The sequence below is a fragment of a genome, unplaced genomic scaffold (assembly GCF_019419815.1).
Source record: "Pyrus x bretschneideri cultivar Hongxiangsu unplaced genomic scaffold, Pyrus_bretschneideri_v1 Contig21, whole genome shotgun sequence".
Taxonomy (NCBI): domain Eukaryota; kingdom Viridiplantae; phylum Streptophyta; class Magnoliopsida; order Rosales; family Rosaceae; genus Pyrus; species Pyrus x bretschneideri.
The window spans coordinates 2,220,408-2,229,989 of NW_025999513.1; the positions used below are offsets into that span (position 1 = coordinate 2,220,408).

The 9,582-nt window shown below is 36.9% G+C and overlaps 1 pseudogene; it reads left to right on the forward strand.

Annotated features, from left to right (window-relative positions):
• Positions 1 to 6,886: 6,886 nt before the first annotated feature.
• LOC125477463 lies at positions 6,887 to 9,375 on the forward strand (annotated as a pseudogene).
• The last annotated feature ends 207 nt before the right edge of the window (positions 9,376 to 9,582 follow it).

Consider the following 9,582-nt stretch of genomic DNA (forward strand, 5'->3'; position numbering starts at 1 on the left):
AAATTAGTAACGTTTTCCAGAGAACTTAGATATGATACACATCAGGTTAGATGTATTTTGGACTTGAACCTTCTCTAGTGAGTACTTATCGGATTTACCTAATGAAGTAGTGAATTTAATATCTTGAACTGATCATTCTTAGTAGTAAATCGAAACAATAAGTATCACACATAGCACATCTTGACACACTGCAATTCATACGGTTATTTTGGTCCTAAACATATCCTGATTTCATGAGACCTTTAGAAAATTGTAGCCATATCAATTTCAAAGATGCGACCCCACATCAATCTCATATAGGGTAATGCTAATTGAGAATAGCATGTTCTATTTATCTTAAACATAAGATATTAGCATTATTAAGAATAGCGATTCACCCTCTACATCTTACAAGAAACACATTGTTTTCCATCATAGGAATGAGTAAGGATTGTGTGTTTCTTACTTTGAGTTTTCCTCAACTAGTTTGCCTATTGAACCTAGACCATGGGATCTCCAATTAGTTAGGTTAGGTTTCCGTCAAGTTATAACTCATTGAGTTGGCTTTAAACCCATTCCCCTCAATGTAAATGCCACTTGATCCTTGGATAGGCCTTTTGTCAAAGGATCATCAATATTCTCCTTAGATTTAATATAATCAATGGAAATAGTTCCATTCTTGAGTAGCTGTCTAATGGTCTTTTGTCGTCGCCTTATATGTCTCAACTTCCAATTATATTCAGCGTTTTTTGGCTCGACCTTGTGCAGCCATGCTATCATAATGTATACATATTGCAGTCATAGGTTTGGGCCATAATGGAATATCTTCCAGAAAATGTTTAAGCCATTCAGCTTCATCAGCAGCTGTATCTAAGGCTATAAACTCTGATTCCATTGTCGAACGTGCTATACACGGTTTGCTTAGACGATTTCACTGTTTGTGCTCCCTGAAATCAATTTGCATCACTATATCCTTTTAATACTAGGGGATATTGAGTGTAATGCAAACCATAGTTCATTGTATGCTTTAAGTATCTTAATACCCTTATTAAAGGGCTCTAAAAGCCTTCTAGGATTACTTGAATACCTACTTAGTCGGCTTATACTCCAATTGAGATACGCTCTCTTCTTCATTTTTAGTAAGTTTATGAATGGTTTACAATCATAATATCCAAACCTTTTTAGAACCTTTTGAAAATAATGTGATTAAGTTAGGACGTATCCATCTGAATTCCTTAGAATATATTTGCACCTAAACCCTCCAAGTTTAAGGCCCAAGGTCCATGGCTTTGGCCCAATTCACACTTATAAAGTGGATCTTCAAAAGAGGAATGGGCGATGTGGGACTAAAGATCCCATAAGTTTCACAAGTTCCAACAGAAGAAATGCTGGGTATGTAAAGAGAATATGAGGCTGTTTCGAACTGTCAAAATGAAGCCAAATTTCACAAATTATATGTCATCTGCTATCCCGATCGCTCTTGTTTCGATTATTGGTTGATTTATGTTGCGATCAGTTAAAAAGTTTGAGAAGGATTATTATTCAGACGACTAACTAAATGTGAATTTGTAAGACATTACAGATTGTTTTTTTTGGGATCCATAACCCAAAAAGTGCTGAAATTGTTCATGCATATCAGTGATGCTTGAAAGTTGTGAGTTTTGTTTGCAATGTTTTCTCTTTGACCTGAATACTTTTTCATGAATTCCAAATCAACTAGATTTCCAATTTACGGAGCCAAGTTAGCCAACAATCGGAGAATAGAAGTGTTGTTTGGACCGGATTTTACTTCATCGGCTCAAGTAATCAAGGCCGTTGGATGACAAATCGGTTGAGATAATTTTCAATATTATTTAAGGACGATATTATGGTTTTAATCATAATGATTATCTCTTAGTAGTATTGAATTATCTAGACTAACCATTATCTGAAACACAGTTGGGTGATAAAGCCGTAACATGTGATAATGCCGAATAAAATAAATATTGCAATTGATGAGCAATTAGCGTGGCATTGCATGGTTGCACCTAAGTGGAAGAGGAAGTCTTTTGTTTAGATTAGGCTACCAAGGAAAGGAAAAGCACAACATGGGCTAAAGTGCTCAGACTTTGGTAATCCATGCACTTGGACGTGAATATGGGTCTAAACATTGTATGGTTATTTAGGATGCTTTGGGAAGAGTTCCATGTGCTTGTAAATTGATCTGATTGCACAGTTAATTATCATCAATCGACGACAAGTATCAAAGTGTGGCTTTGCTCCTTTGGAATAATATTCATAGGAATATTATCTATTCCAATTGGATACTCCCAAGTCACGACAACAACTTCATAGCATGTTCATCAAGGCACATCCCTATAAATACAAAGCAGGAGATGACATTAAGAAGGACCTCCAATTCAACACACAACTACCCTGCGCAAAACCTCTCAAACATCTTGAGATTTTTTTTTTTTTTTCCGCTGACACATCTTCAGTTTGGATAAATAACACTGTGAAGGCAACCGGCGAACATTTTAGTTTGGATAAACATCACTGTTGCCGTAGAATCAGTCGACACCGAAGCACCTTCAGTTTGGATAAACAACACTGCATCAAGGCCGACTGGTTACTACATTTGGCACCCTGAGAGCCGAATTTGATATTGAACTTCGTAGAACTAGCAGCCTTGTCTTCAGGCTCTAGAACCCGAAGGCCGAGACGTTGTTCCTTCCTCGACCGCAGTCGCAAGATCAAGAAGACAGCAACTCGCTCAACACAACATCAACAAATTTTACTCCTTGGCCGAGCTCGGCCGACGAGTTAGCACGCCCGCATCAACTGAAAGACGTAGTTAGCTTATTAGTTACTCGGCTTACGCGCCACGTAGGTTTTGTGATTTTTAGGGTCAACAAGTGTACACCTTAAAACAAAGTGGATAGTGCACCTGGTGTGGGCAGTGCACTCGAAAGTAGAGATTATTACCCTTTTAGTAGAAATTATTTCCTTTCTATCTTTTATTGGTATTGTATATATGAGTATCAGCGACTCTGTATTTTATGAAAAATCAAACAAAAATATGGAGAAAGATTAACAAATTAAGTGTGCGGAAAGGAACTGAAGGCGGAGGAGAGGTCAGTCTCGGAGTGGGAGGCGCCGCCAAGCTCTCTTGCGTTTCTAATCCGGCATTCGAAAGTTTGAATGCCCTTGGTTTTTTTAATTTTTTAAATAAATACAAATAAATTGAAATATTTTTAATAATTATTTTTTAATAGTTGTTAGACGGCATAAGTTGGCAACCACGTCAACATAAATGTAAAACTAACATTTTATCACGTCATTACTTAATGAATCATTTTCTCCTTAAATAACAAACAAATTATTTTTATGATTCGGCTTTTTAGCTAAAATGGTCCCTAAGATTTATATAACACATCACCTTGGTCCCTGATATTGAAAATCAATAAAAAGGTCCATGAGATTGTCCATCGTCCATTATTTTGGTCCTTCCGTTAAAAACTCCGGTAAGTGTCCAAGAACTCTTGGCCGGAAGTTTGGGCAATTTTCAAAGCTTCATAACTCAATCGTTTCTTAACCAAATTCGACCCATAATATATCAAAATGAAGATAGGAAAGTGTAGAACAAGATTATACCTATTTGGAAGCCCAATGGTTGCTGGAGATGGCAAAAAAAAATAGCATGAAAGGTGCCTGGTCCGTGGGAACATTGGAAAACTCGCCGGAAACTAGTTAAACTTTAAGCATTCATAACTTCTTCAATACTCAACAAAATCGAGTGATACAAAAACAAAAATTATACTTCTCAACGAGATGAAGAGAATGGTAGCTGTCTTGATGGCTAATTCATCTTTGGTTTGGCTGAAAAATGGCTCGAAAGTGGCAAACTCGAGACCAAGATAGCCACTTTCGAGCAGTTTTCCGACCAAACCACAACTATTTAGCTATCACGAAAGGTACCATTCTCTTTGTGGCATCGAAAAGTATGATTTTAGTTTTAGAATCACTCAATTTTGTTGAGTATTGAAAAAGTTATGAATGTTTAAATTTTACCCAATTTCCAGCGAGTTTTCCAGTTTTGCCGCAAACCATTCATCTTTCAAGCTATTTTCTGGCCATCTCCGGCAACCATTGGGCTTCCAAATAGATAATATCTGTGTATTGGTAATCCTAGTCTTTCTCTTACTGTGGGTGGTTTTTGGTGTATAATAATGGGGTTTTTTAACTTTAGTCATTCAAGAAGATTGAAATTTGATAAAAACATGGTGTTAGATTACATATTAATTATAGTCCCTTGATGTGTACTTAATTCAAATTAATTAATGTGTTTTTTATTCAATGTCTCCCATTAAATATTTAAATTCATTAATATATATATATATTAATTTATTTTTTGACTAAACTTTTTTTAATTTATTAGTTTTATTTAGCATTCTTCAAACTTGAAAACTCAATTAAGGTATCTAAATGTCAGTATCGATATGTATTATATTGAATTAATGTACCAAAATTTAGTACCGAAATGTATGTACCAAAATGCATGCACCGAAATGTATTATATTGAATTAATGTACCTAAATGTGTGTATGTATGTACCGAAATATATTATATTGAATTAATGTACCTAAATGTTTGTATTGAAATGTATGTACCAAAATGTTTGTACCTAAATGTGTGCACCTAAATGCATGCACCGAAATGCATTATTATGAATTTAATGTACCTAAATGAAGAAGACAAAGTACATCGAAATATATTGTATAACAAAAATTAGTTTACCTAATGTTTACAGCAAAATATATTACGATGAATGAAATAAAAATTAGAATTATAATGAAATATAATTAATGCATTAAAATTAGGAAGAAAAAGAGAAATAATTAAAACATCAAAATATAATTGATAAATGAGGTGATTAATGTGTCAAGGGACTAAAACAAGATTTTGATCTTACTCATGCTTTTAGTCTAAAAGTCATATTTGCCAAGGATTAAAATGAAGTTTCCTATATAATTATATAACTGGTGTTATGCTGCAATTTCCTTCATCTAATAGCCCATTTGTTTCTTGTGTTTTTTTTTTTTTTTAGTTGATCATCTGGTGTAAGAGTGTAACTCAGCAATGCTACTCGGAGGACAGAATGGAGGATTTCGTTTCAGCTTGGTTGCATTGTGACAAAAAATGAAGAAACGTTTGGTTTTTCTGTCTTAGTCTTCAACTCCTCCTGACGTCCAATATAAATTTTTCGACGCGAGAAAAGATGAATTCGGTTATGCAATCACAAATATGCTAATTGATGCTATTTTAGACTATTGAAGCTTTTTCTTTTTATCGTAACAATGTTAATTTTTCAGTTTGCGGACTCGTTTTCAACTCGATGTCTTGCTTCATTCATGTCATGTTTATGCGAAGACTGGTTTTCAACTTGTTATCGTTGTTATTCACCTCTGTTTTGCTTGTTCATTGTGTGTGTGGCCGGTCTTCCGGTGCAGCATATAGCACATATTTTAGGAGGGTAATGGGAAAAACATAGGAGTTGATGCTTTGCAGTGAGCAATGGCAGATTTTCCAAGTTAGGTTCCGTTTGGTTGATATATCATGCTTGGCAATCTGTACTCCAAAGGTAGGGATTTTGGGTCAGTGAATGCGCAAGGTTGAATTACAATATAGGATCCACGCAACTAATATTTTTATTTTCAATTTTGCAATGTCGTACGATTATATTTTCTCTGTCCTCTTTTAAAATTTAACTCTACAAAAATAATTAACCAAATCCTAAAATCGTTTTGGTAATTTTTTACAAAGATGATGGTTGAAAAAGTGATCTAGAACTGTTTGTTTGAATCATCTCGCTACACTGCAGCACGAGAAGGAGAAATGAGAATGTTCATATGAAAACGGTTGCTAATGATTCACATTAAGCATCCAAGCCGGAGGTGAATGACTTGTCTAGCACGAGTACACTGTCACAGTAACATTCCATGTCAATTATTCAAAAATATGTGTTCATTTTTTTGTGTTTTATATTATTGGTACGGAACGCACAGTGGCGTTGTACTTGGCTCATGCTAGTTACGTTTCAATCCAGAGGGAATAGAATGCAAGACCCCTCAACAAACTATTTTTTCGTTATCAATTAATTCTAGGCTTATTTTTAGCTACACCTCTAGAACTTCATTTTAGTCCCACTTTGTTTCTTGTGACTTAAAAGTCACCGCTTTACTATTTGAAATTCAAAATTGGCTTCACTTTGCCCTATGAAACTCAATTTTGATCCCAATTTGCCCTCAAACTTGAAAGTTGTCTCTGTAAAACTCAAAACTCGCTTCACATTGCTTTAGATATTTTAATTTCTCATGTGAGTTCGATTTGAGTGAGCCAGGCTAATCAATTTCTTTTTTTTTATCTCCTCAATTATTTTTAAACTTAATATTCTCTTATTGTTAACGTAAATACATAATAGAGATTTATAATTAATTTTATTGCACATGTGACGTAGTCTTATTGGGTATTAATCCCACATATGTTTAGGATGCGGCCTATAAGTTTCAGAGAGTCCACAAGTCAAAGTAAAATGAATTTTGAGTTTCGGTAAGTAAAGTTGTGTCTTTTGAATTACAGGAGACAAAGAGAGATTAAAATGAAAAAGTGAGATTAAAATGAAGGGTAAAACTTGGAAGACCAAATTTTTATACCAAATTTATAAATTAAATGATGTGTCACCAATAAAAAAAATAAACACGTTAACCGACAATTAATAATTCAATCATTTATTACCATATCATTTGATTTGTAAGTTTAACTTAAAAAATTTGATCTTTTTAGCATTACTCTAAAATGAAATTTCAAAGGTGTACGTTAAAATAAGACATTTTATTATTATTCTTCTTACAATAGAGGTCCACTGGCCATCTCCGTCCTCATCCGCTTTGGCAAAGTCGACGAGCTCAAAGAAGCACAAGCTTTGAAGCGCAAGACCCGGAAGATTTTTTGCGGAACAGAGAACGACGAAAAGAAACCATGTCAGAATCACACTTCCCACCGGAGATACTTGTTGACATCCTTTCACGGCTCCCGCCCAAGGATTTGATGCGATTCCTCTGCGTTTCAAAAGCTTGGAACGCCATCATCCGCGACCATCGCTTCATCAAATCTCATCTTCAACGCTCCATCCATACCAATTCTGCTCGAACCCTTTTACTCAAGTCATATAATGATCCTCCATCAGATTTCTTTTCATTGCCTTTCAATGGCGATGAAGAGTTTGGGACGGTTGTGAAAATTGGGCATCCCTTGACATGCCATCATTCGTACACTCAAATAATTGGATGCTCCATTAATGGTCTGGTTTGTGCTCACAACAGTAACCGTACAAGTATTGGTTTGTGGAACCCGTCAATTCAAAAGTCCAGGAGGATTCCCCTCCCAACCTTTGAGCAGCAGCAACCATCATCAGATTTGAGGACGCACACTTACTTTGGATTCGGGTACGATTCAGCTAACAATGGCTATAAAATTTTGGGAATTGCGGAGTTTTTTACTTGGAATAATGTTTCTGTGAGTTGTCAAGTCCGTGTTTATGGCTTAAAATCCAACTCATGGAAAAGGATCCAAAACTTGCCTGGCTTAAGGGTTTTTTGGGTTAGGATCTTAGCTCCGTGGAGGAACGGATGAAATCTCTATCCATAATTGCTTTTACATCTAGAACATTTGGAAGGCTCGCTGCAATGGGGTGTTCAACAACATAACCCCATCCCCTTCTCAAACTATCCATATAACGGCGGGTTGCAATTGCTTCCTTCTTGGCTGCCCGCTCCAGGTTGGCCCTGCCTCTCCTACCTTGCAGAAGAGTTCCGCATTCGCCATCTAATAGGACTCCTCCTCCCGTGAATAAGCTAAAGATTAATGTTGACACATCGTGGATGGAAGGCCTTGTGGGTGGTCGGACTGACGGATTTGCAGGTTTTGTAGTAAGAAACTCAAAGGGTTGTTGCATTGCGATCAGTCGCATGGAGGTTTGGGCCCCAAATGTGTGTTCGGCGGAAGCCTTGGCGGTCCTCGAGGGATGCTTGTTGGCCTTGCAGCGGGATTTCTCTGATATTATCATCGAATCTGACTTGTTAGAGGTGGTGTCTTGCCTCAATGGCCAGATTGATGATTGCAGCTGGGAGGCATTCTCCATCCCATCCCGCATCCGTGCGTTGTGGAACTCATTCCATGCTTACGACTGGTCTTGGGTCCCAAGATCAGCAAACTGTGCGGCGGACTATGTAGCGTCTTAATCTGGCACGGAGATGTGAGATACTGTTTGGGTCGAAAGACCCCCATCTTCGCTTGTGGGCATTCTCAACAATGACGGCCTTCCCTGCCCACCGAACTAGCCTTTTGATGTTGAGAGATTGGGTTGACTCCAAGGTCTTGTGTGTTTGTTTGTACCCCCTGTCTCTCCCCTAGTTGGTTGATCTGTTTGGTTGCCCTTGTTGGTCTACCCTGTGTGGCTTTCTCTGGTTAATATATTGATCAATTTCTTAAAAAAAAAAAAAAAAAAAAAAAAAAAAAAACTTGCCTTGCAATGGTTTTGCTATGCATAATAGTGAGAATGTGTTTTTGAACGGTGCTCTGAGTTGGCTGATGCGAGGCAAATTAGATAATAATCGATGCATAATTCTAACTCTTGATCTTGCCAGTGAAAAGTATCAAGAGTTTCACCCCAGTGCATGAGAATGGCACTTCTGTGATCGATTTGGAGGTTTTAGGTGGCTCTCTATGTATTTCTGTAGATGATTGGGGGTGTAGACATTACGTTTGGATTATGAAGGAATATGGAGTGATAGAATCTTGGACCCTGCTTTATTCTATTAGGCAGGACAATATGCCTTGGTTGTTTGAATATTGCAGACCTTTGGGGTTCTCAAAGAACAGTGCAATGGTTCTTTTGAAGAAAGACGATGATGCGCTTGTATGGTTTGATTTAGAGGGAAAACTGTCAAGCAAGTCGAAATTGGTGGTCTGCCACTTACCTTTGAAGCAATCATTTGCATAGGAGCCATTCTCTTCTTGATGGTGATCCCGTGATTGTTGGGAGGCCGTGGTTAGTCCCTTCTACCTCTAATAACAGGAAACTTTCAAGCAACAGTGAACAAAAGTTACGAATTACAAGTATGTGAACTATGCTCCTTCCTATGTACTAGCCTACTAAGCTTGTTGATCTTTTATCTTTCTGATCAATCATGTCTTCCCCTCTGTTTTCTAATCACTTCCGGTGTTCGGTGCTGACATTTCACACGTCTAATGTTCAGAGGAATTTTTTTCAACTCATGTTAATGTCTGGTTCATTGAAAATGCAAGGGTAGAGAACACAATGCTAGTTCATTTGCTAGTTTGCAGGCTGGTTCTCAACTTGTTGATAGGATTAAAAGCACACCACAAAGTAGCACACAAATGTCCTATTGATTTTCCTTATTAACACTAAAATTTGTCAATTGTAGCATATAAAAATAAGGGTCTTTCCCGCAGAAGATTGTTTTATCTAACTACTTAAAATGTCACAAAAACTAGGCTGCTGTCCCTACTGGCCAGCCACCGAAAAATAATTATTAGACCGAC